At 42.5% G+C, this 25,945-nt stretch overlaps 1 pseudogene; it reads right to left on the reverse strand.

The window, feature by feature from the left end:
* Positions 1–15,982: 15,982 nt before the first annotated feature.
* Positions 15,983–16,081, reverse strand: LOC129497955 (U6 spliceosomal RNA; annotated as a pseudogene).
* Positions 16,082–25,945: the final 9,864 nt, after the last annotated feature.

A 25,945-nucleotide genomic window follows, 5' to 3' on the forward strand; every position in this document is an offset into this window, starting at 1 on the left:
TGTTTCTTGCCTAAACTCTTATAAAACTTTATGTCTCAAGTACGTCGACAAGTATTGCCATCTTTAAGCACTAGGGAAGATTTTTTTTACAGCTTCCTAAATGCTTGAAATACACTGTCATCCCTAAAAGAAATGTGAACGATTGATACACACGCACAGTGAAAACGGACTGTTTGTTTTTACCTTCAACAGTTCAGAGAGGGGACTGGAACTGATGCCAGGGTGTTGCTGTCAAGACAGTTACTGCCTGGAGAGAGGAACATACGGAAGAAATGGGCTTTCGTACACACTTGATGTGGCCCACACTGAGTTTCAGGACTAGGTCCAGATTGTTGGGGGCCTTTGGGTGGCTCTGCTTCTTGCCAGACATGAGGCCACCAGAGGAACCCTAGCCTGCCCTGGCTTCTCATGGAGAAGACAGCCATGCTTCTCGCAGCTTCTGGACGCAGGAGGAAGCCGGTGGCTGAATGTGAGGGCAACTCTCCAGCGCCGCCGTGCCCTGTGCCCAGCTGTCCCCTCTCCTGGGCCCTGTAGCCAAAACCCAGCTGCTCTCACCACTCAACGAGCTCCTGGACAATGGTGAAGTTCTCTGTGAGCTTGATGGAGACCTTGAATGTGCTTGGTATCCTCCAGAGTCAAGAGTGAGGGCTCAGAGGTCAATGAATAGGCTGAGAGTCCACCTCCACCTCTATGTGTTGGGCAGATTCTTTAACATCTCTGTCCTTGGGTGAAATTGGAGTGGGGGTCGTGATACTCACTATGGGGAATTCTCTGTGGCAACTGCATATAAACCATGGCAGTTGGTCTGTGGTGAAGGCCTGGTATGTGCGTGGATTTTGTAGTCCTAGTTTACTCGCAGTTGCCCTGACAGGTATTATTTCTGACATTTTATAGATGAGAAATGGGCTCAGGGAGTTGGTTCAACAGACACTTGTTGGGGAATGCCAGCCACATGCTAGATCCTGGGACATGGGCATAACCTCTGCCCTCTAGAATTTATTTATTTAAAGATTTATTTCTTCATGAGAGGCAGAGATCTAGGCTGAGGGAGAAGCAGGCTCCCCACAAGGAGCCTGATGTGGGACTCGATCCTGGGTCCCCGTATCATGACCTGACCTGACAGCAGACAACCGCTGAGCCACTCGGGTAGCCCTGCCCTCTAGAATTCAAGCAGTCCCTCTTTATGGCTTGCGGAGAGCACCAGCATGGGGTGAACAGTGCTGGTAGGTAGCAAGAGGGCTGTACTCTCTAAGGTGATATGATGTGAAGGGTCAGACTCTAAGCTGAAAGAAGTGGAGTGAATAGGGAGGAAAAAGACTGAGGAAACAAGTTAGGTGGGAGCCCCTGAGGCTGGAAAGAAGAGGCCGGTGTTTTCTATAAGCCAGACGTTGTGGCAGCAGGAGGATGGACGCTGAGCAAGGTAGTGACCACTCCGAGATCCAGGCAGGGGAGCGACGGGATCGGATTTATCTTAAAAAGATGACAGTGGCTGTTGCAGGGGGAACAGCATGAAGAGAAGCCGAGGGGATCGATGATGCACGGGGCACAGCAATGCTGGGATGTCAGGACCTGGAGAGACAAGGGGACCCAGGGGAGGGGTCGGGACCAGAGATGGAGAAAACTGGCTTAGAGAGATCCTTTGAGGTAGAAGCAGCAGCTTGGATACCTCAGGGGTGGGATGAACCCAGGAGCCTGTGGCTGTGACGCCCCCACCCCCACCCCTGTGTGAGTTCCAGGGGAGCAGACAAGGTCCAGGAGAGGTGAATGGAGCACTCCCACTGACCTGTACCTGCATCTCACATCTTTTGCCTCTTTTCTTTCCCTCCTCTATTGCCTCTACTTGTATTGTGGTTAAGACCATCTTTTTTTTTTAATCATTTCTTTATTTTATTTTAGAGAGTGTGGGAGTGCTAGGGGAGGGACAGAGGGAGAGAGAGAATCTCAAGCAGATTCCCCACTGAGCACAGAGCCCAAGGTGCGTGGGGCTCGATTTTACCATCCTGAGATCATGACCTGAGCCGAAATCAAGAGCTGGACGCTTAATCCACTAAGTCACCCAGGTGCCCCAAGACCATCTTTAATTAGCTCATATTTGCTTCCCTCTGAATCTTGATGTTGTTCCTTGATTTCACAAGAACACGCCTTTTCCCCTATCTTTTCATGGCTAAATGTGCCTCGCCGCAGTGCTAATCCTCTACAACTAGAACGCTGTCTGGAGCACCAGCTCAGTCCTCTGGCAGCTCACAGAGCCAGGGGAGCTCTGGAGAGTTCTCTGGCACAGGCCAGCCCAGGCCTGCACTCTCAGCTGTTGCAGAGACCAGCAGCAGGGGGAATCAGCTATTGGCCGCCACTGGATGCACTGTTACTAGGCAGGTCCCATATAGTGACAAAGCTCTGTCCTCAAGTCAGGAAATGTAAGCTCCAGTCAACCTCCTACATTCGATGCGAAGGATTCCCTTAGCTTCCCTGAGCCCCACTGTCCCCTCAACGTGAGACCAGGCCCCAGCAGGCCCAATACCACACAAACCACAGGGATTTATTATTAGGGACTGTGTCATGGCAGACAGCAGATGCTAAGGTCAGGAGGACCACTTGTCAGTCAACTCGAAATGCAGATAATATTAAACGTGAAGTCGTCCCAGGCTGCAATAATTGATCATGTGTTGCCTATCTTGTTTAAAGGCCACATGCTTATTTATATGTTGCTTATTTCTCTCTACATCTCTAGGGAGTCTCAACTAAGTAATGAAAAGAACTTGAAGATGTCTCAACTAAATAATGAAAAGAGACTGTCTCTTCGCTGCTAGGGGCCCTGTTCCAAAAAAAAAAAAAAAAAAGAGGCCAACAGATTCTTCCAGAGAATTTCATAATTGGAGAAAAGAGGTCTGCGTCCCTCTGTCTATTGCCTCGAGGATCAGAATATATATTAAGCTATTCTCTATGGTAGTTTTCTATTTCATCACCTAATTTGTAGCTTTTGAGGTACATGGAAACTATTTCTTAAAAATGAACTCTTGGCATGATTATTTCATACATAGTTTATTGACTTTTTATTTTATAGTAATTATGGACTCACAAGAAGTTTCTTTTTCTTTTTTTAAACATTTTATTTATTTATTCATGAGAGACACAGAGAGAGAGAGAGAGGCAGAGACACAGGCAGAGGGAGAAGCAGACTCCATGCAGGGAGCCCGATGTGGGACTCGATCCTGGGACCCTGGGATCATGATCTGAGCCAAAGAGAGACGCTCAACTGCTGAGCCACCCAGGCACCCTCACAAGAAGTTTCAAACTAGTACAGAAAGATGCCCTGGGCCCATTACCCAGATTCCCCCAAAGATAGCATCTTACAAAATTATAGTCCAGTGTCAAAACCAGGAAATGGACATTGTCACAATACTCGTATTCAGTAGATGGTTTAGAAAGAGTTCCTATCAGAAGGGACTTGGGTCCCACTTTTAAAAAGTAACTTAGAAATCAATTCTGGCATTCTGTTAGGCATTATGTGAAAAGCTAATAAAGCCTTAAAAATACATTGCCGTGTAAATATTTATCCATTATGCTAATGGTAATTGAGGAGATAAAGCTGATGTGTGTTAACTTGGATCGGCCAAGATTTTCTGCAAGATTACTTTGCCTGAGCTCCAGTAAAGCTACGATTTCCAACCTTGAGGATTCGCGAATGGTTTCCCAGAGCCTTGAGGTGCCACAAGTTTGAAACGTTGTAAGCAAAGCAGGAGATGAACTGAATTTCGAAGGTGGTCCGAAAGCTTTGAGGTATCCTCGTCTGGAGAAAGTAAGTCGGGCTCAGACTACGGTGCAGGGACAAGTTTTCTCTGCAGACTAGACCATCTGACAAATGTTCCGGTCTTCTTCCCCCCACACGCGAATCCTACACCTGTTAAGAGACGTTTTGGGGTCTTGTTTAGGGAAAAGGGGAGAGGGGGGAGGGGAGGAGAACAGGGAAGAAGGCCCGAATGTGCCCGAACCTGATTAGCCTTGCCTTTTACTCCTCGTGGCGGAGTGAAGTGACCACATCTCGGCATGTCTAAGGCAACTGGAGGGTGTGAATTTTTGTGCTTGCTTTTCACTCGAATGTATCAAACTTCAAGAACATTCTGCCTAAGCCCCCGAGAATCTGTCCCTGGAGCGAGTCGAAGCAAGCTGGCCCCTGCTTTCATGTCACCTGCGCAGAAGTCAGAGTGGCAAACCTACGTGGCGTGTCTGACTTTAGTGTCTGGGGAAAGCCTTCCCAACAGAGCTGCCCTGTAAGCTGTCCCTCGGGGTCACCTGCCACCCGGCAGCAAGGGGGTTTGAGGATGGGGAGCGAGCAGGAGCTGGTCAGAAAGGACTCTTCGGGGCTCTACCTTCACCTGCTAGAAGGAGCGTGGCTATCAGGCTGCAGCGCTTACAGGTGCCTCTCGATGCTTCCAGAAAACTGCCCGGAACCCCCAGCTGGTAAACCTGCTTCAAGTTCACTAACACAGCGTCCGTGACCGTGCATAAATCTGTTTCTCCCCACTCCCCCTGGCCACGAAGTAAAAAGCCCACCCACCCCACCCCCCAAGAGGAGGCAATTTGTCCTAACCAGGGGACCAGCCTTGGGGAGTGTTTGTGTGTCCCTTGACTTGACTTTGTGGCCTCCTGGAGAAAGGCAGCAACTTCATTCCTTGGAAATAACTCTGGATCCACGTCAAATAAACATCTTAATCACATGCTTCCTGCATATTTCTTCATTTTACAGTCATGAGGGCTTAGCCCGGTGCCTCCCCCCGGGACTGCCTGACTTTTGCACCCTCCCCTCTTGTGTAAGGCAGGAGGAGTCTGGCGTCGCGGCCTGGGCCGGGAGCCAGCGCTCCCGGGAAGCTGTGTTTGGTGCGTGTGTCTGGTCCGCAGGCGCCCCGGTGTCCTTGCCCAAGCTGGCGGCCTCGAACCCCGCGTCCAGGGAGGGATGGGTCAAAGTTCAGAGCTGAGCAGACGCTTGGACAGTTCCCGAGGCTCAGAGAGGCCCAGGCGCCGGCTCAGCAGCTCCGAGCTGCAGAGAGAACTCCCGCACCCACAGCGGCCCAGACACATGATAAGACTTGTCTGCGCATCATCCCGGCCCGGGAGCCTCTAATTACACGTCTGGGGCTTGCAGGAGCCCAGGTGGCCGGGCTCACATGATCCCAGAACTGTGAAGATAGCGCGGGCCGGGTTCTCACTGCCTGCGCAGCCAGGTGGGGGAGGCACCTCCGAGTCCCGTGCGTCATTTCAATACAAATTAGAATAACTGCATTCCAAAGACAACAAGAGTCCTTTTAACCGGGGCTGTTCCTTCTTCCCAAAGCATTGCCACAGTGTTTCCCCTCGACCTTTGCGGCTGTTCCGTCTGCCCCCTTCCTCCTGCTCCCCGACCCGGGGACAGCAGACAGCTGCCGGGCACTGCAGCAGGACTGGGGTGCAGAAGGGCACAGTGTCGTGTCCCCGTGTCGCGTGCTTCCTCCACACCACGGAGCTCTGGCCCCAGACTGCCTCGTGTGACGGCACTGGAGCCAGCCGAACATGCTCGCAGCTGTCCACCGTATCAACAGCCCCTGGTTCTCAGACACCTGTCACCGCCCGGCGCTGCGCTGGGTGCACCGAGTGTGCAAGTTGCTCACATCGGAATCGGCCTTAGAACCAGGAGGCCTGGCTGGAAAGGAAACACACCTGTCCGGAGCCAAACGAGAAAGTCCCTGGGGTCGGGGCCAGTGAGTGGCCCACTGAGGAAAGCCGCGCTGTGGGAGCGTGTAACCCAACAGTTGTCGATCCTGTCGGTAATCAGCTGTGTAGGAGGATTCCGAGGACCGCAGCCAGAGATCTGTTTTTGTTTTTTGTTTTGGAAGACTCGTTTTGTTTTTTTTCCTTCCAGGCTCCGTGGATGCTGAATCAGTCCGATTGTTCCTTTTGCAAGAATCCACAAATTTTAACAGTGATAAATAAACCGCCATGTGTCATCTGGTCATTGATAAGGATCCCATAAAGAAACTGATGTACTGAACTGAAATGCTTATTTAAAATGTTTTTCTCCAAAATCTTCCCTACCAGTCTGTAGGCAACTTCTCTCCATTTTTTTTTCTTAAATCATACTCCTCAGGATTCTGGGTATGCATGCATTAATTACAAAAAGTTTTCGGGATACTGAGTCTTCTCTGAACAGCCTTGGTATAGGCAAAAAAAAAAAAAAAAAAAAAAAAAAGGAGGTGTTACCACCCACCAGCATGCATTATAATTCTGTCCTTGCTTGATCCCCACCCAAATGCCCATTTCCATGTATACAAACTCATATTATGCTTTCTGAATCATACCTAAGTGCCACACCCTGAGTTGCACATAAAACTTGGCCATATTATTTATACACCAGTGTGTACTCACACAGCTGTGGCTGACTTAGAAGTCCACTTATATTTCTCTGGGATTATTTATCACCTTACTTCTCCATTACTGATTCTACGTGGGAAATTCCCTGAAAGGTTTTCTTCTAAAAATTGGTAGCTTCATTTTAAGGACATATGTTCAATTCCTTTTCTGCTTACCAATCCTGACGTTGGCGGGTCTCTTTAAGTTTGAATCTCAAACAACACAAGCTGCACTAATTATTCAGAGTGGTGCAGCATCCTATTTTATAACTCACAGCCAGGAATGCACGGTAATAGAGTTATGGAGAGTCTGTCAATAGCCTAATATGTGAGGGCCTCTCCTGTTGCCCTCCTAAGCATCTCCTGAAACCTCCTGAAATAAAGGATCAATCTGTCTATTGGCATACCAGACCGTTTGTCTATTGGTATAAGTAAAACCCAAAATTGTCTATTGGCATATCAAACCATTTCAGGAATTCATGAAAGATACAGAGCAAGCAATTGTGATATGATGAAGAAATAGGATCAAATGAAAAGAAAGGCTAAAATAGTCACAGGACATGACTTCTGTGACAGCCCCTCTGAAAATTTTGAGAAAACTCTGCCTTTACGGACATGGAACAGAAAGGAACCCTGGGGCAGGCGTCAGGGTGATTATCTGGGGGAACCCCTTCCAGAGTACCGCCCAACTTCTTCCCCTCTCCCCTTGTGTGAAGCTGTGTCAGTGAGTGTGTGCCTACAAGCTGGATCATTGGTGACAGAGACATAGCAAGGCCCCAGGTAGCAAGAGATATCTAGGCAGGATGGGAAGCCCTCCCACTGGAGGGTGCCCATCCCAACACTGTCTAGAAGCATGGCCTTCCCACTTCCAAGCCCATGCAATCAGAAGGTGGACCTACAGACAGGAGAGTGGGGATTTTCAAACACAAATATCAGGATAAAAAGAAAAATCACCAAGCACTTGGGGAAAATTAATGTCAGGAGAAGCACAATTCAATAAACAGAGACCAGCACCCATGCAAACATTTCACAAAGCAAACAGGTGTTAAAATAATCCTCAGCAAGTAGACAGAATATTATATCCACAAAAACAGGCTATGGTGAAAAAGAGCCCAAGGACAGAAAATAGGAGGAAAATTTAAGAGGCATTTAGTATCTGAAAAGACAAGAATAGAGAGTAGCAGAAAAGAAATACTTAAAACATGTATTTGTAATGTATAGAATTGTCAGATCACTAAATGATTTCAGGTTTCATACTGAAACCCGAAACTGATATAACATTATATGAAATATAATATGTATATGTAATTTATATTTTATAAATATAACATATTATGTCAACTATCCATCAATTAAAAATTTTAAAAATAATAATAAGAAAAAATTTCCCAGATCTGAAGACCCGGGTCTTCTTACAGAAAGGACTCTCAGATAACAAGTAATTTACTTGAAAATAAGACACACCCAGGGGCACCTGGGTGGCTCAGTAGGTTAAGCGGCTGCCTTTAGCTCAGTTCATGATCCCAGGGTCCTGGAATCAATCCCCATGTCAGGCTTCCTGCCCAGCGGGGAGCCTGCCTTCCCCTCTGCCTCACTCCCCCAAGCTTGTGCTCTCTCTTTCTCTCTCAAATAAATAAATAAAATCTTTTTAAAAGGAAGGAAGGAAGAGAAAAAAGAAAATAAGACACACACCCAGATACATTTCCCAAACTGCAGAATATCAAGCTTGGGGCTCTGGGGGGGACTACCTTCCAAAGGGAAAAAACAAGCAGGAAGTTACCCACAAGGAACAAGAATTCTATGAGCCCCAGAAGCACAGGATGCTGGAAGAAAATGGAGCTGCATTATCAAGATTCTAAGAAACAGTGATTCTGAACCCACAGTCTTGTACTCAACCAAGTTAGCATTCAAATGAAAGGTCAGAATGAAATACTCTGGGCATACAAACCTCAGAAAGTCTGTCATTCTCAGATGGGCTTTCTGAAAGCATTTCTCAAGGATTGCAACACAGCAAGATGAAAAGAATCTAAAGAGGAGGAAGATGTAACCAATGGGCAAAGGCAAGTAGAAAAGCCATTATAACTTATAGTTGCCAAGTTTACATGATTTTTTATGCATGACTAAAGAATTAATACTAATGGAGAACTAAGATCCCAGGTTAATCCCAGGAGGGAGAGAATGAAGAGGAAAATGAAAACAGACTAAGGTTTTAGTCTTTGGAAGGAGAGGATACAATTGATTAATTCTGGTTATTAGTGTTATTATTATTAAATGTACATTTACAAACTAGAGAATAAATTCCACTTTAGGTAATAGCAGAAAAATTTGCATTATATTAACCATCCTGCCTGTGACAATTATAAAGTCAAGGTAAAATATTTTAAAAAACAACTATGTGAAGGTAGTAGAGAGCAACAGTGCCCTGGGATAAAAGGAAACAAACTAGTGCAGACCCATGTATAACCAGCTTTCTCCCAATACAGTTTCTTAATTCTCTCAGCATACAAGAAATAGAGTTCAAAGTGAAAGTGGCAGTTTTACTGGGCTGAAAATACAGAAGTTAGAGTTCAGGGTTTCCTGCCAGAGTAGATGGAATTGAGGGAGGGCAGATCCTGGAAAGGAGGAAGCCCCCAAATCTGTGTACAAACATCCCCCCAAATCCTTGGTTGAATCCTGAACTATACTTGTGCAGGTCACATCTCCAAGGGATCAAGTGGAAAGCAGCAACCAGAAGGCCAAAGGAACTGAGCGGGAATTTCAACAGCTGCCCACCTATGGAGATAGAGTTTAGATATCATGTCCAGTCAAGTTCAAGGTGCTTGCTAAACCTTGGGCTTTCTACTAAAACCCCAGAAAGAACACATCCCAGACTGAGGGCAAAACTGAAATAAACACCCTAAGAAAGCCTATAAGCAAACAACCACAGGATCAAAGTTATCTGATGGTAATTTGTTTGCCACCTAAAACAAAATGTATCACTTTTTCGAAGGAAAATAACAGAAACCATTGTATATCATCCACAATGTTCAGTATATGATAAAAATACACGAAGAAAAGAAGCAGGAGAATGCATGAAAAGAAGCAGGAGAATGCATCTTATAATTAAGAGGAAAAAGCAGTCAATAGAAGCAGACCCACAGATAACCTTATGCTGAATTAATAAAGATGCTAAAATAATTACCATAAATATAAAGATTTCAAGGAAAAGTGGGTGAAGATATAGGGAGTTTTTAGAAGTAACACAGAAAATATAACAAAGAACCAAATGGAAATCTTAGATCTGAAAAATGCTATATCAAAAAAAATGTTTTATTGTTTTAGAGGATTAACAGCAGATTGGATGAAAAGAAAGAATCATAACATGAACATAAAGACATATGAATAGAAAGTATTCAACCTACAACACACAAAAAGAAAAAATGATCAGAAAATTGTCTCTGTTAGGATACTAGAAATTGGATGTACAACTTCTAAACCATTCAATGAAAAAGAAATTGAAACTTTAAAAAATGATGAATCCAACAAATGGAAAGAAAAAGGGGGGAATTTAACATTAAAAAATCATAATAGGAGCATTTGCCTGTCTCAGTCAGTAGAGCACGTGACTCTTGATCTCAATGTTGTGAGTTCAAGCCCCATAATGGGTGTAGAGCTTACTTAAATATAAAATCTTAAAAAAAAATCATGGCAAAAAGTATGCAAAGTAAGTTTACAGGAATAAATCAGAACAATTCGCAATCACAAAAGAAGAATGAATTAAATCCCCATTTTAAAATACAAAGACTTTTAGATTTACTTAACAACAACAACAACAACAAAATCTATACATTATTTACAGAAGACACATAAAGAGAAAGTTATATATTGGTTAGAACGCACTACCCAGGGAAGGATCCATATGGTGTTGTTTTGCATTTCCATCGTAACTTAAAGGGAAATGTTAACAATGTCCAGAGTCCTTGATGTTCTCCAAATGAAGGAGGAGGATGTCCTCAAATTCCTTGCAGCAGAAACCCACTTAGGTGGCACCAACGTTGACTTCCAAATGGAACATTTACAAAAGGAAAAATGATGGTATCTACATCATAAATCTGAAGAGAACCAGCAGCTTGTGCCATTGTTGTCACTGAAAACCAAGCTGATGTTAGTGTCTTATCATCCAGAAATACTGGCCAGCGAGCTGTGCTGAAATTTGCTGCTGCTGTTGGAGCCATTCCTATTGCCAGTCGCTTCACTTCTGGAACTTCCACTAACTAGATTCAAGGCAGCCTTCCAAAAGCCAAGGCTTCTGGTGGTTACTGATGCCAGAGCTGACCACCAGCCTCTCATCTTATGTTAACCTGCCTACTATTGCTCTGTGTAACACACTCTCCTCTGTACGATGTGGACATTGTCATCCCTCCCAACAACAAGGGAGTTCACTGAGTGGGTCTGATGTGGTGGATGCTGGCCCGGGAAGTCCTGCTTAGCCTGAAGTTGCAGACTGGTCTGAAGGCATGCAGGTGCCCTCTGTGCCTATTCAGCTGTTCCCTACTGAAAACTGGATCACTCAGCAGGCCACTGAAGACTGGTCTGCAGCTCCCACTTCTCAGGCCACTGAATGGATAGGAACAATCACTGAGTGGTCTTAAGCTGCTCTTCCACAAAGGCAAATAAAATGGAAATAAGGTTGATTGAAAATAAACAGTTTCTAAAAGTTGAAAATAAAAACTACTTTTGAGTGTAAATAAAAGAAACACCACCTAACAATAGCTGACAAAGCAGGTTTATTTTTCTTGTAAAGAAGTCTGGGAGTATGTGGCTGCTGGTCTTTGTTCAGTAGTGTAGGGATGGTGTCTCAGCATTTCTCTTGACCTTCTCTTCATGGTCACAGAAGTGAAGGCTAGAAAAGAGCAATACTAGTCACATTGTTTCCTTTTTCAGGAAAAGCAAAAACCTTACCAGAATTCTCAACAGATTTCTGCTTGTGTTTCATTAATCAAACCACTTGTCACCTGACAAGAGAAGATAGTCATCCCTACACTTTATAGTGAAAGCATACAAGAGAGAACAGAATTAGAAAATAGTGCTCAGTGGCCAGTGAATAGTGTCCCCCATAGGTTCAAAATAGGGGGATGGAAAAGATACACTAGACACATGTTGACCCAAGGCTAACAAAACTGAGCTGTTACAGAAGCAATGAGAAGCTAAATGGTGGTTCTATACTGAATATGATCAGCAGAACTCAGTACACACTACCGTTCCTACATTGTAGAGGCTAGAAAGTAAAAACTTCATTTCTGTGGGGCTTTTGCAGCTAGGCTGTAGCTGTGGATTAGGTTTGGCCAATTGCACAGACCTGTGTGAGATTTGGTAGATGGAATTGAGGCAGAGGCGGTCTTTCTGCTCACAGCTAAGGTCATGGAGGCAAGTGTGAAAGATGGTTGTGGCAGTGGCAGGCATTTTAGGGTTTTATCAGCAGCTTTCTGGGTATATATGGTTGTTATGGTAACAGCTTCAGTAGTGGCTTAGTGGCTTCATAATCCTAGTTTCCTTATGCCTGAATCAAAACTATGGTGATATGGTCTTCAACTGAACAGTTCCAGGGAGGCCTCCTGATTATGACTCCTCTATTTTCCCAGGGATTTTATAAGCATCTAATTTCTTGTTTGAAACTCCTTTCTGCATAAAATACACTGAGTGGTTTCTATTTTCTGCACTGAACTCCAAAACTAATACCCAGTGTGTACACATGCAACACACACACACACACACACACACACACCCATGTTGGGATAATAGGGCCCTCAGATGAGTTGCAGAAGCAAATGCAAACCCTCTCTGGAAGAAGTTAACCTCAATCTAAACCTCAAGGAATTCCTATAGAATGAAAAATGAAATAGAGGAAAATGAACACTTCCCAAGCAAAAATCACAAGACACATAAGGAAACAAAGTGCCATAAAATAAGAACTGCAGAAACCACAGATAGCAGACACAATTACAACTTCCAATTTTAGAATTATCAGATACAGAACATAGAATACATGTGTTTGGGATGTTTAAACAAATAAATATGTGCATAGAATAGATTTTTAAAAGAATAAAATAAAACATTTAAAAATAAACTTTATATGTAATGATTACAATTCATAATTCAGTGGATGCTCCAGTCACCAGATTGGACACAGATGAAGAATGAACTGGCTGATATATTTGAAAAAAAAATCACAGAGAATGCAGCACCAAAAGACAGAGGGAAAGAAAACGTGAAAGAGAAGTTGAAACAAAATATAGGATGAAAGGAAGTAAGTTATATTGTCTGGAAAGAGAGACCAGAGAGAATTAGAAAAAAAAAAAAAAAAGCAATATTTGAAGAGACAATGGATAAGAATTTGCCAGAATTGTTCAAATATACCAAGGCTCAAATTCAAATATCTAATAAATCTCAACAGATTAAAAGAAAGAAAAGAGAGAAAAAGAGAAAAGGAAGGAGGAAAGTAGATCCACAAATCATAGATTTGCAGTGAGACTGAAAGATACCAAAGAAAAGAAAATGTTTTGGAGGGATCCCTGGGTGGCGCAGCGGTTTAGCACCTGCCTTTGGCCCAGGGCGCGATCCTGGATACCCGGGATCGAATCCCACGTCGGGCTCCTGGTGCATGGAGCCTGCTTCTCCCTCTGCCTGTGTCTCTGCCTCTCTCTCTCTCTCACTGTGTGCCTATCATAAATAAGTAAAAATTAAAAAAAATTAAAAAAAAAAAAAGAAAACGTTTTGGAGGCAGCCAGAGCAGGGAGAAGAAACAAATCATCTACAAAGGAATAACAAGTAGATGACTAACTCCTCAACTACAACAAAGTCAAAAGGAAGATGCTAGTTAAGAGAAAACATTGTTGAGCCAGATTTAAAAAAAATAATTCCTCTACATATTGTTTGCAAGACATCCTTCCAAAACATAAAGACACTAAAAAAATTTGAAAATACAGATAAAGATAAACTGGAAAACAGTAGCCAAGAAAAGACTGCAATAGCTATCAAACGCCAGACAAAATAGATAAGAAAGCAAAAATTGTCACCTATGATAAAAAGGACTACATAATGACAAAAAATTCCAATTCACCAGGAAGAGATAATGATTCTAAACTTGTAAGCATCCAATAACACAGCCTCAAGACATATAAATCAAACATTTGCAGATCTATGAAAAGAGACCGACAAATCTACTGTTATGGTGGGAAAGTTTAGCACAACTTTTCTTAGTTTGACAGATCAAGTGTGTAAGAAATAAGTAAGGATAGAGATTTGACCAGAACAATTAACAAGCTTGATTTAAAGAGATTTATTTTATTTTTAAATAATCTTTACACCCAACGTGGGGCTCAAACCCACAACCCAGAGATCAAGCACCACAGGCTCCACCAACCGAGCCAGCCAGGAACGTCTAACAAACTTGATTCAATGAATATATAAATATTGTACCTAGTAATTAAACACCACACATTCTTTTTTTTAACTGAATTTTTTATAAGATTTATTTATTTGAAAGAGAGAGGGAGAGAGAATCCTCAAGCAAACTCCCCACTAAGCATGGAGCCTGATAGAGGGTTCCATCCCAGGACCCCAAGATCATGACCTGAGCTGAAAACAAGAGTCCAACATTTAAGGACTGAGCCATCAGATGACCCTTAACTGAACTTTTTTATTGAACAATAACATATATACAGAAAAGTATGCAAATCAAAAATATATGACCTAATGAATTCCCATGAAGTTGACACACTAGAGACTCAAGACTTTGATTAGATCAGGAAATAGAACTTCATGGTACTCTCAAACCCTTTATCCTGCCACTGCTCCACCCCCAGTCATAGTACATGTTACAAGAAACCATCACCCTAACTTCAAATGTATAGATTAAATTTGCCTATATTTACTTAATATAAATGAAACCATAGAGTAGTATTCTTTTGTGTACCTTTTGCTCAATACTATGTTTGTGAGATTTATGTGTGTGGAAATATCTTTTTCATTCTCATTCCATTGTATGAATGAACTAAATTTATCCGTTCTTCTGTTGATGGACATTGAGATTGTTGCCTCTTTGCAGGTAGCATAAATGGTGCTGGGATGAACATTCTTTTGTGTTTTTTTTAACCTTTATTATTATTTTTCTTTTAGTAATCTCTACACTCAATAAGGCATTTGAACTCGTGACCTTAAGGTCAAGAGTCATGTGCTGTACCAACTGAGCCAGCCAGTGGGTGTCCCAGGATGAACATTCTGGTAGATGTCTTCTGATGATCATGTGTATGTATTTCTGTTAGGTACATTTAGCCTTTGCAGACATTACCCAAAAGGTTTCCAAATGGTTGTAGCAATTTATATTCCCACCAGCAGTATGTGAGCCTTCTAGTAGCTCCATACCTCATCAATGCTTGGTAGTATTCCACTCTTCATTTAAGCCATTTTGGTGAATGTGAGAAGACCCATTCTTTTCAATCACACTTGAAATATTTACAAAAGTTGACCAACTGTTAGGTTCCACATATTTCACAGGATTGGTACCACACAGACCAGGCTCTCTGACCACACTACAATTAAGTTAGAAATTAGTGACAAAATACAGCTAAATTAAATTGGGATAAAATGCATACACTTGGAAGGAATCAGAACTGAACACTGACACAAACTGAAATCAATGTATAGAAACAGGGAGTCCCTGGGTGGCTCAGTGGTTTAGTGCCTACCCTGGCCCAGGGCGTTTTCCTGGAGCCCCTGGATCAAGGCTCCCTGCATGGAGCCTGCTTCTCCCTCTGACTGTGTCTCTGCCTCTCTCTGTGTGTCTCTCATGAATAAATAAATAAAATATTTAAAAAAATGTATAGAAACAATGTTTAGTCTTGGATATGTAAGTTAGGAAAGAAGAAAATCTCAAAATAAATGAACTAAACATTCAATTTTAGAATTTAAAAATTCTGGAAAAGAAAGAACAAGAGTAGAAGTTTCTGAAAAGCAGGAAAAACATAAAATAGAAAGTATTATTGAGGTGCCTGGGTGGCTCAGTCAGTTAGGTATCCAACTCTTGACTTCGGCTCAGGTCATGATCTCAAGGTCCTAAGATCGAAACCCCGAGTTGGGCTCTATCAGTGCTGGGCATGGAGCCTGTTTAAGATTCTCTCTCTCTCTCTCTCTCTCTCTCTCTCTCTCTCTCTCTCTCTCTCTCTCGCAGCCCCGGTGGTGCAGCGGTTTAGCGCCGCCTGCAGCCCGGGGCGTGATCCTGGAGACCCTGGATGGAGTCCCACATCGGGCTCTCAGCATGGAGCCTGCTTCTCCCTCTGCCTGTGTCTCTGCCTCTCTCTCTCTGTGTGTGTGTCTCTATGAATAAATAAATAAAATATTTAAAAAAAATTCTCTCTCTCTCCTTCTGCCTACCCCTCTATCCTATCTCTAAAAAACAAACCAAAAAAAAGTATTATCAAAGTTAATATCAACATTTACGTCAATACATTTGAAAACTTAGATAAAGTAGTAGGTACTTTCCTAGAAAAAACACAACTTACTGAAACCATCTCAGGAAGAAATAAAAAACTTGAATAATTCTATTACCCAAAAAGAATTTTTTTAAAAATATGGAACACTTCACGAATTTGCGTGTCATTTTGTGCAGGGGCCTTGCTCACCTCTGTATCATTCCAATTTTAGTATGTGTGCTGCCAAAGCTATTTGAAAAGAATTTGAATGGTGGTTTCTCAAAAAGTTAAACATAGAATTACCATATGACCCAGCAATTCAACTCCTAGGTATGCGCACAAAAGAAATGGAAATAGGTACTCAAAACAAATGATTGTACATGAATATTCATAGCAGTACTATTCACAACTGCCAGAACATGGAAACAACCCAAATGACTATCCATGGATGAAGAGATGAACGAAATATGTCAGATCCATACAATAGAATATCATTCAGGCTTAAAAATGAAATTCTGACACATGCAACATTAACAAACTTCAAACATTCTGCTAAGTGAAAGAAGCCAGACTCAAAAGGTCAACACAACATAATCCCATTTATATGAAACATCCAAAATAGGTAAATCCATAGAGACAGAATGTGGAGGAGAGATTACTAGGCCCTGGGGGGCAGGGTTGGAATGACTGCTAATGGGGACACAGTCTCCTTTGGGAGCACTGAAATGTCTTGGAATTGGATAGAGGTGATGGTTGCACAACATTGTGAATGTTCTAAATGCCACTGAATTGTATGCTTTAAAGTGGGTAATTTTGTCAGGCTCCCTGCTCAGCAGGAAGTCTGCTTCTCCCTCTGCCCCTCCCCATCCTCATGTTCTCTCTCTCTCTCAAATAAATAAAATCTCTTAATAAAAAAAGTAAATAAAGTGGATAATTTTATATGAATTTTAGCTCAATTAAAACAAAAATCTCACCACAAAGAAAACACCAGACCCAGATGGATTTAAAGGCAAATTGTACTGAATATTCAAATAAATGAACACATATGTTTATGAATGATTAAAATTACATCCTTATGTACATGTATATATATGTACATGTATATATGAACATAATTTTAATCATTCACAAATGTTTATCTAGAAAAAAAAGAGGGACCCTTCCTACTCAAGGTATGACCTTAGCATAACCTTGACACAAAAATCATACAAGAAAGGAGAATACCAGATCAACCTTCCACATGAGATGCAAAAGATCCTAGATTAAATACTTACCAAACAGAAGTTAGTAATGTATAAAAAAAATAGAACATGATAACCAAGTTGGCTTATCTCAAGCATGAAAGAGTAGTTCACTAGAAAATGTACTAATATAATTCATCACATTAACAGATTACAGAAGAAAAACCATATGATCTTAACTGAGAAACTTAGGACAGTCATTTAATAAATTTCAACATCTATTTATGACAAAAACTTAGCAATCAAAGAATGGAAATGTATTTCCTTAACCTAATAAATGATATTATGATAGATGTGAGACAGGGGAACTAAAGGAATCTCATGAAAAACTTTTTTTTTTGCTCCTTTTCCTGCATCTGTTCTTGCTAGGACCTGCCCCCACCTTATAAACGCCTTAGAGCATAGATAATGTATGTCCTCCGAGTAGAGGTCAAGGATTTAACAATTTCTTTGCAGGCTTCCAGCACAACAGATAACATCCAAGGAGTGACCAGGCAGGGTCGCAGGGTCGTCATGGGCGTTTCCTAGACCACAGGCTCACCAAGTCCCCTGGCTCCAGGGCATAAGTGACTTGTAGAGTACACCTAAACACTCACCTTTGTTTTAATGAGTTCCTGGGTACCTGAGAAAACACATCGCCAGAATACAATCCTCAATAAAAACCCCCAAACCCGAGCAATGATGAGACTCATTCTCCTTTTCTTTCCAAGTCTCCCGGATGCTCTGTCCATATCTGCACTTTCTCTGTCTTCAATAAACTCTGCTCTGATTTCCTCTTGGGTCCCATTTGATTTCCATTCTGCGTGAGGCCAGGGACCCTCTTGGCTGGTGTTTGTGGGACTCTCTCTGGGTCCTCGGACCCAGCCTGCCTACACTGGTTGGAATAATGCTGCCTGCAACCTGCCTCCCAAATATGTCCCATTCTTATCTCCAAAACCTATACATTACCATTCAGGACCTTGAAATGGGAGATTATTTTGGATTATCCATGTGGTCCAATCTGATCATACCAGTCCTTTAATGGGGAATACCTTTTCTGGCTGCAGTGGGTCAGACCAGAGGGACATGTGGCCATGGAAGGATCAGAGATGCAGCATTCCTGATTTTGAAGTTGGAGGGTCGGGTCACAGCTAAGGAATGTAGGTGCCTCCAGAAAAAGTCAAGGAAATGGCTACTTCTCTAGTGTCTCCAGAAGGAAGCATAACCCTGTCCACACCTTGATTTTTGCCCAGTGAGACCCCTGTAAGATACCTACCCTCCAGAACTGTAAGATAATATACTGGTGTTGTTAAACCACTAAAATTGTAGTATTTTGTAACAATAACAATAAAGGTGGAATACAAGTATATGCCAAAAACGACAACTCTACAATAAATGTCATATTTAACTCCCTTTAAAATCCAACGTGACATATGTTGCCCATTTTGATCACTTGAATTTAGCATTGCACTGAAGATCCTAACCAGGATAGAACAGCCAAGGGAAGCACTTAAGGAAGTTTGATTTTGGACAGAACTGGAACTGCAGATTAGTGGGGAATAAATAGATTCACCAACTGGTACGGGACAACTAATTAACCATGTGGGAAAATAATGAAATCAGATTCCTACCTCAACATACACAAAATTAATTCCAGGTGAATTGAAGACTTATATGTGAAATACAAACCTGTAAATAATTTAGAAAACAATAAAAGTGGAAGTCTACATGATCTTAAGATAGGAAAGAATTTAGCACAAACTATAAAGACAAAAAGTTGATAGATTCTACTATATTAAAATTAAGAATTTCTGTTTATCACGGATACCATAATAAGGACAAGCCATAATCCAGGAGAAGATACTTGCAATATATATAAATAACAAGGTTTTTTGTTTTTTTCCTTTATTATTTATTTGAACAAAACTAAAAACACTTCATCCATTTCTCCCCATTTCTTCTCATATAAAGAATTCCTACAAGGGTGCCTGGGTAGCTCAGTGGGGTAAGTGTCTGGTTTTGGCTCAGGTCATGATCCCAGAGTCATGAGATTGAGCCCTGCATCTGGCTCCTTGCTCAGCAAGGAGCCTGCTTCTCCCTCTTCCTCTACCTGTTGCTCCTCCTGCTTGTGCTCTCTCTCTCTCTCTGTCAATAAATAAATAAAATCTTTAAAAAATTTTTTTAGGGCAGCCCCTGTGGCGCAGCGGTTTAATGCCGCCTGCAGCCTGGGGTGTGATCCTGGAGACCCGGGATCGAGTCCCACGTCGGGCCCCCTGCATGGAGCCTGCTTCTCCCTCTGCCTGTGTCTCTCCCTCTCTCTCTCTCTGTGTCTCTATGAATAAATAAATAAAATGTTTAAAAAAATAAAAAAAATTTTTAAAGAATTCTTACAAATCAGAAAGAAAAACCAAAAATCCAACAGAAAAATGAGCAAAAGACAGATATTACACAGAAGAAAAAAAACACATGGAAAGATGCTTCATGAATAATCAGGAAAATGCAAATCAAAGTCTCAAGAAGATACCATTTCACATCCACCAAATTGGTACTAATTTGGAAGCTGGACCATAGCTGGTGCTGTCAGGAAATGAAACAGCAGTCAGTCATTCACCATGCATGGAGTATAAAGCACCATAACCACTTGGGAGATGGGTTAGCATTTCTTAGTGAGAGGATTCTTAACCTGGGGTACACAGATGGAACTTGGGGCTCTATGAACTTCAATGAATATGTATTTTTGCTAATTCGTAACTGAAACTTGTATTTTCTTCTATTAGGAAGCAAACTAAAGTAGTATTAGTAGTAGCCTGTGACTTCCACCAAAAGAATATAGGTTATCACATTAAATTTGTTGCTGATATCTCAAAATATCATTTATGTTTATCATGATTTCAAAATTAGGGTAGGTATGGGGCACCTGGGTGGCTCAATTGGTTAAGTGTCTGACTCTTGATCTCAGCTCAGGTCTTGATCTCAGAGTTGTGAGTTCAAGCCCTGTGCTGGGTCCCATGCTGGATGTGGAGTCTACTTAAAAAGAAAAAAGAAAAAAATTAGGGTAGGTGTGAGACTGATTACTAAATATTACCATTTAATTATAGGAGGACATGTATTTTATCATGAATTTGCTTTCTTAATATTTTGAAAACTATATTCCAATATAATTGGTTTTCTTTGTAATCATATGTATTCTATTTTATATATTTTTAAATGTTTTTCTAGGAAAGTGTCCAATGGCTTTACTAGTGTGAGAAAAGGGCCCATGAAAAAAAACCAGCTAAGAACCCATCACTCCTACAATAAAATATGAGTGGTTCACAGCAAAGTGTCTGCCCTGGAGAAGCTCCTGCACATGTACATCGGGGGACATGTGCACAGCATTGGAAGTGACCCAAAAGTTCAGTGTACAATGGACAAATTGTGGGATATTCATGCAGTGAATTCATGAAAGTAGTTACCTTTGGGTATCAGGTTGTGGGCTATGACTGGGAAGAACTATCCAGTAAAACATTGGTAAAGTTCCTTTTCTTAATTTGGGTGGTGAGGAAACAACCATTCATTTAAAACTGCATTTTTCTTTTTTTATTACTTATTATTTATTTTTATTTTTTTAAATAATTTTTTTTTTTTTTTTTTTTTTTTTTTTTAGGGAGAGAGCATGCAAGTGGTGGTGGGGTTTGGAGGGGAGGTGAGGGAAAGGGAGAGAGAGAGAGAGAGAGAGAACCCCAAGCAGGATTCATGCTCAATGCAGAGCCCAATGTGGGGCTTGATCCCAAGACCCTGAGATCATGACCTGAGATGAAATCAAGAGTGGGACAACCAACTGACAAGCCACCCATGCACCCCATGTACAGTTGCATCTTCATCCAATCTTAGTATGAAAGCTATTTCACAATGAATATTTGTAAATAAAAAGATGGATATGGAACCAACCCACATGTCCATCAATAGATGAATGGATAAAGAGGAAGTGGTATGCATATACAATGGAATATTACTCAGCCATAAAAAGAATGAAATATCGCCATTTGCCACAACATGGGTGGATCTATAATGCTAAGTTAAATAAGTCAGTCAGAGAAAGACAAATACCATATGATTTCAATGGTATGGAGAATTTAAGGAACAAAAAAACAAGGTCACCCAGTTGGCTCAATCAATAGAGCCTACTACTCCTCATCTTGGGGTTGTGAGTTTAAGTCCTGTGTTGGGCATGGAACCTACTTAATTAAAAACAAACAAACAAAGAAATAAAGAGACAAACCAAGAAACAGACTCTTAACTATGGAGACCAAGCTGATGGTCACCAGAGAGGAGGTGGGTGAGGGGAATATGTGAAGGGGATTCAAGACTACATTTGTCATGATGAGCACTAAGTGATATATAGAATGACTCACTATATTGTGCACCTGGAAGTAATGTAACACTGTATGTTAATATATGGATAATAATCATAAAGGTGGATAATAATCAGCATTGTTGAGGACAGAGGGAAGCAGGCAAATTGGAGAACAACTTGGCCATAGCTATCAAATTGATGTAAAAAACTTTCTAAAAATATTCATACTTGCACAAAGATATACACACAAATTTGTCCCCTAAAATATTTTCTTAAATATTGAGTAACTGCTTAAAAAACTTAAAAAGCAAAACAAAAAAACAAAAAAACTTAAAAAGCATTTAATATCACCAACAAGAAAACTAAACAATCTGATTCAAAAATGGGCAAGACTACATAGACATTTCTCCAAAGCAGACAAACATCCAGTAAGCACATGAAAAGGTGCTCAACATCATTAATCATTAGGGAAATATAAATCAAAACCACAGCGAGCTATCACTCACACCCATTAGGATGACTACTCTCTTTTTCTTTCTTTTTTTTCAAAGAAAAGCTTAAGCGTTGGGGAGGATGTAGAGAAACTGGAACCTTTGTGCACTGTTGGTGGAAATGCAAAACTGGTATAGCCACTGTGGAAAACAATTTAGTGGTTCCTCAAAAAATTAAAAATGGAATTACCATATGATCCAGCAATTCCACTTCTGGGTATATACCCAAAAGAATTGAAAGCAGCCTCTCAGAGAGGTATTTGTACACCCATGTTCACAGCAGCATTACTCACAGTTGCTAAAATGTGAAAGCAGTCTGTCCATCAACAGACAGGTGATGGATGAGTAAAATATAGTACATACACACAATGGAATATTATTCAGCCTTGAAAAAGAAGGAAACTTTGACATGTGCTACAACCTGGGGAAACCTTGAGGACATTGAACTAAATGACATAAGGCAGTCACAGAAAAACAAATACTATATGATTCCACTCATAACAAGTACCAAGGAAAGTCAAATTCATAGAAACAGAAAATGGAACCATTGTTGCCAGAGAAGGAGGAATGGGGAGTCAGTGTTTAATGGTGATGGAATTTCAGTTTGGCAAGATGAAGAGTTCTGGAGATGGAAGTTTGCACAACAATGTGAATGTGCTAAATGTCATTCAATAGTCTATTTTTAAATGGCTTGTATGAGGGGCACATGGTTGGCTCAGTCAGTAGAACATGCAACTCTTAATCTCGGGGTTGTAAGTTTGAGCCCCATGTTGAGCATAGAGATTACTTAAAAAAATTAAATCTTCAAAAAAAAAAAAAAGAAAGAAAAGTTGCAGAACTTCCTTTGGCATTTAAAAGAATTATTTTTAAAATGGCTGAGATGACAAATTTCGTGTTATGTATATTTTATCACAATTCTGAAAATAGGAGGAAAAAAATCCATCCGTAGGGGAGTGGTTACAATACATCTGTGCTGTTCGACGGTCACATAGATAAGGTCAATCTGATACGGTCAGATCTCGAAGACATTCTAAGTTTTTAAAAATGAGAGACACACAGAGAGAGGCAGAGACACAAGCAGAGGGAGAAGCAGGCTCCATGCAGGGAGCCCGACGTGGGACTTGATCCTGGGTCTCCAGGATCACGCCCTGGGCCGCAGGCAGCACTAAACCGCTAAGCCACCCGGGCGTCCAGAGTTTTAATTTTTAAAACTCTAATGTGCATATCTATGTGTGTGTGCAACCTAATACAACGTGTGTGGGTGTAAATGCGTATTATCACACATTTGTAAGTTCATAGAAACCAGGCTGGAAGAGAGACCCGAGTGGGACTCTGGGGCAAGGCTGGGGTGAGGGAGGGCATGAGGGAGCGCTTCCAGGTCCTGCTTCGCGCATTCATGTGTCATCTGAGTCTTTTCCAACGAGCAGGTATTGACGTATCCATGGTATAATTACATTTTTTAAAAAGCGTTTTAAGACTCAGGTGGCACTGAGCTAGATGGCTCATGGCATAATGACCTAGTATTATCCACGATCCAGAGGTAATTTGCTGGGCCCTAAGTGTGCTGAGTGGCTGTCATTCTTGGATAAGGGATGTGGAAGTATAACCAGGTATTAGAAAAGACGATGACCTCATTCCTACTCTCGAACCCGCACATTTTATTCTCTCACTGATTCACAGCTTCAATGCGAAGGAAGGGATGGTCTCAGGCCCCAAGGCTGGTGGACCATCTTCTACCAGCCTCCCACCTGGCGAGTCACCCTTCCCAAGGCTGCGTTCCCGGGGCGTCATTCGGCAACACGCAGGGGGACAATTCTGCTTTTTGTGAAATAGACCCGCAGGTGGTGTTGGGGCCCAGGGCTCGGGACAGGCGGGGTCCAAGGCCTCCCCACAACAGCCAGCCTGGAAGGACAGACCCTCAGAACACAGGAAGTTAGAACAGACACCGGCTACATTCCAACTGGTTGTAAAAACAAAGCATGACTTTCTCTTGGGTAAACGTGGTGAAATGATTCTCCCTTTGAAAGAAGAAACCTCAGACAAGCATGCTTTTTATGGCATGCTCACCTTTATCTGGCTTTAAAAAAAAAAAAAAACACTCACACAGAGATGTAGTCCCAGTGAGGCCCAGCGCCCTGAGCCTGGTTGCTCTAGCTCCCCAGATCCTCTCATTCCCACCCAGGGGGCTGTGCCTGTGCGTGGCTCCTGCATTACCTACAACTTTGTTCTTATCTTTGTTCTTTAAGACAATGAACTTTTCGTTTTGACTTTTTCTTTTAAGATTTTATTTATTTATTCATGAAAGACACACACAGAAAGAGAGAGAGAGAGGCAGAGACACAGAGGGAGAAGCAGGCCCCATGCAGGGAGCCCGATGGGGGACTCGATCTGGGGTCTCCAGGATCAGGCCCTGGGCTGAAGGCAGGTGCCAAACCACTGGGCCACCCAGGCTGCCCACTTTTTTTTTTTTTTTTTTTAAGAATTTTATTTGTATTTTTTAAAAAAGTCATCTCTACCCCCAACATGGGGCTCAAACTCATGACCCTAAGATCAAGAGTACTGCGCTCCACTGACTTAGGCTGCCAGGTGCCCCTCTCATGTTCTTTTTAAGCCTAGTAAAAATTTCCAAGAGCAGACCAAAACTCAAAAACAGATTGTGTTTTAAAAAGAGAAGACCCGAGGACACAGAACTGAAAAAGCAAAATAAAGCAGCAGCCCATGAGGGCTGGCGGGGCAACCTCATCTGGCTGGTCGATCACTGCCGCCGGCCCAGGACTGGTTCGGGAACCTGGAGCAGCCCCTTCGGGCTGCAGGAAGCAGAGGGGGTGGTGATGATGAAGATGATAGCCATGGTGGAAATGGTGAGCACGTGAAGCCTTCCTCCAGGTCCCAGGGGAGCCCGGGGCCAGAACCGGGACAGTGCCAAGGGCCAGCTCCAGAAGGACCCCGCCCTAGGAGCAAACGCTAGGATTTCTTGCGCCTTCCTGCACCTCACAGCTGGCCCCATGAAGGAGGCTGAGGACTTGGCAGGCAGGCGGGACTTCGTAGAGTCCCCTAAGAGCAAAGATAGGCATTTCCTAAAAAAAAAACTCAGATTATTTTGCAGGAAGAAAAATTTTTTAAGATTTTATTTATTCATTTATGAGAGACAGAGAGAGAGGCAGAGACATAGGCAGAGGGAGAAGCAGGCTGCATGCAGGGAGCCCGATGCAGGACTCGATCCCAGGATCCCGGGATACACGCTGAGCTGAAGGCAGACATTCAACCACTGAGCCACCCAGATGCCCTGCAGGAAAATTTAATGTTCACCTCATTCCTTGGGAAACAGACACTGTAGGATAGAAAAGATGTAACCAGATTCTAAAATGAGACAGTAAACATAACACTCTACATTTGAACGTTTCACAGTGTAAGAAATGTACTGCCCTTGTACTGTGGCCTTCGATCCTATAGAGCACAGGACAGACAGGGTCTGGACCTCTGAAGGGACGAGGTTTTTCTCCTTTCTTGGGATGGCAACCTCAGTGGCGCGCTGTAGGGCTGCTGGTGCTGGAGATGCTGCTGAAGGGGGTAGCATGCGAAATGTCTCTGTACTGCTAGACAACACTCTCTCTCCAACATAATCAGAGCCCAGACAAGGGGCAGAATGAGGTGACACTCTTGCATAAAGCATGAAAGAATTGAGTCACCCAGCTCAGTGACTGGTACACAGTAGACGCTCAGAAAGCTGTGGCTCCTTCCCTGTCCTGCTATTCAGCACCTGGGGACTCCATCAGAGCCTCTCACGTACCCTAAATCACACTGAGGGGCAGTTACAGTCGTCACCTTCAGAAGAGCCGTGTGGCTGTCACCTCCCATGGGCCCCAGGAACATGTCCCGCCAGGATGTCTTCTCCTTTCTCAGGGAGACTGAGCTCCAGGCTGGAGCTGAAGTTCTGGAGCCACTCTCCTCCATAACCATCAGGGCGACGCGGGGAGTCTGAGGGAGTGCTCAAAGCTGCGGCCAGTGTCCCTAAGGGAGAGCGCACCAAGTGGGGGCCGAAGTCCCATCACCTTTGACCTTCGGTGAC

The sequence above is a fragment of the Nyctereutes procyonoides genome, unplaced genomic scaffold (genome assembly GCF_905146905.1).
Source record: "Nyctereutes procyonoides isolate TBG_1078 unplaced genomic scaffold, NYPRO_anot_genome, whole genome shotgun sequence".
In the NCBI taxonomy this organism is placed as follows: Eukaryota; Metazoa; Chordata; class Mammalia; order Carnivora; family Canidae; genus Nyctereutes; species Nyctereutes procyonoides.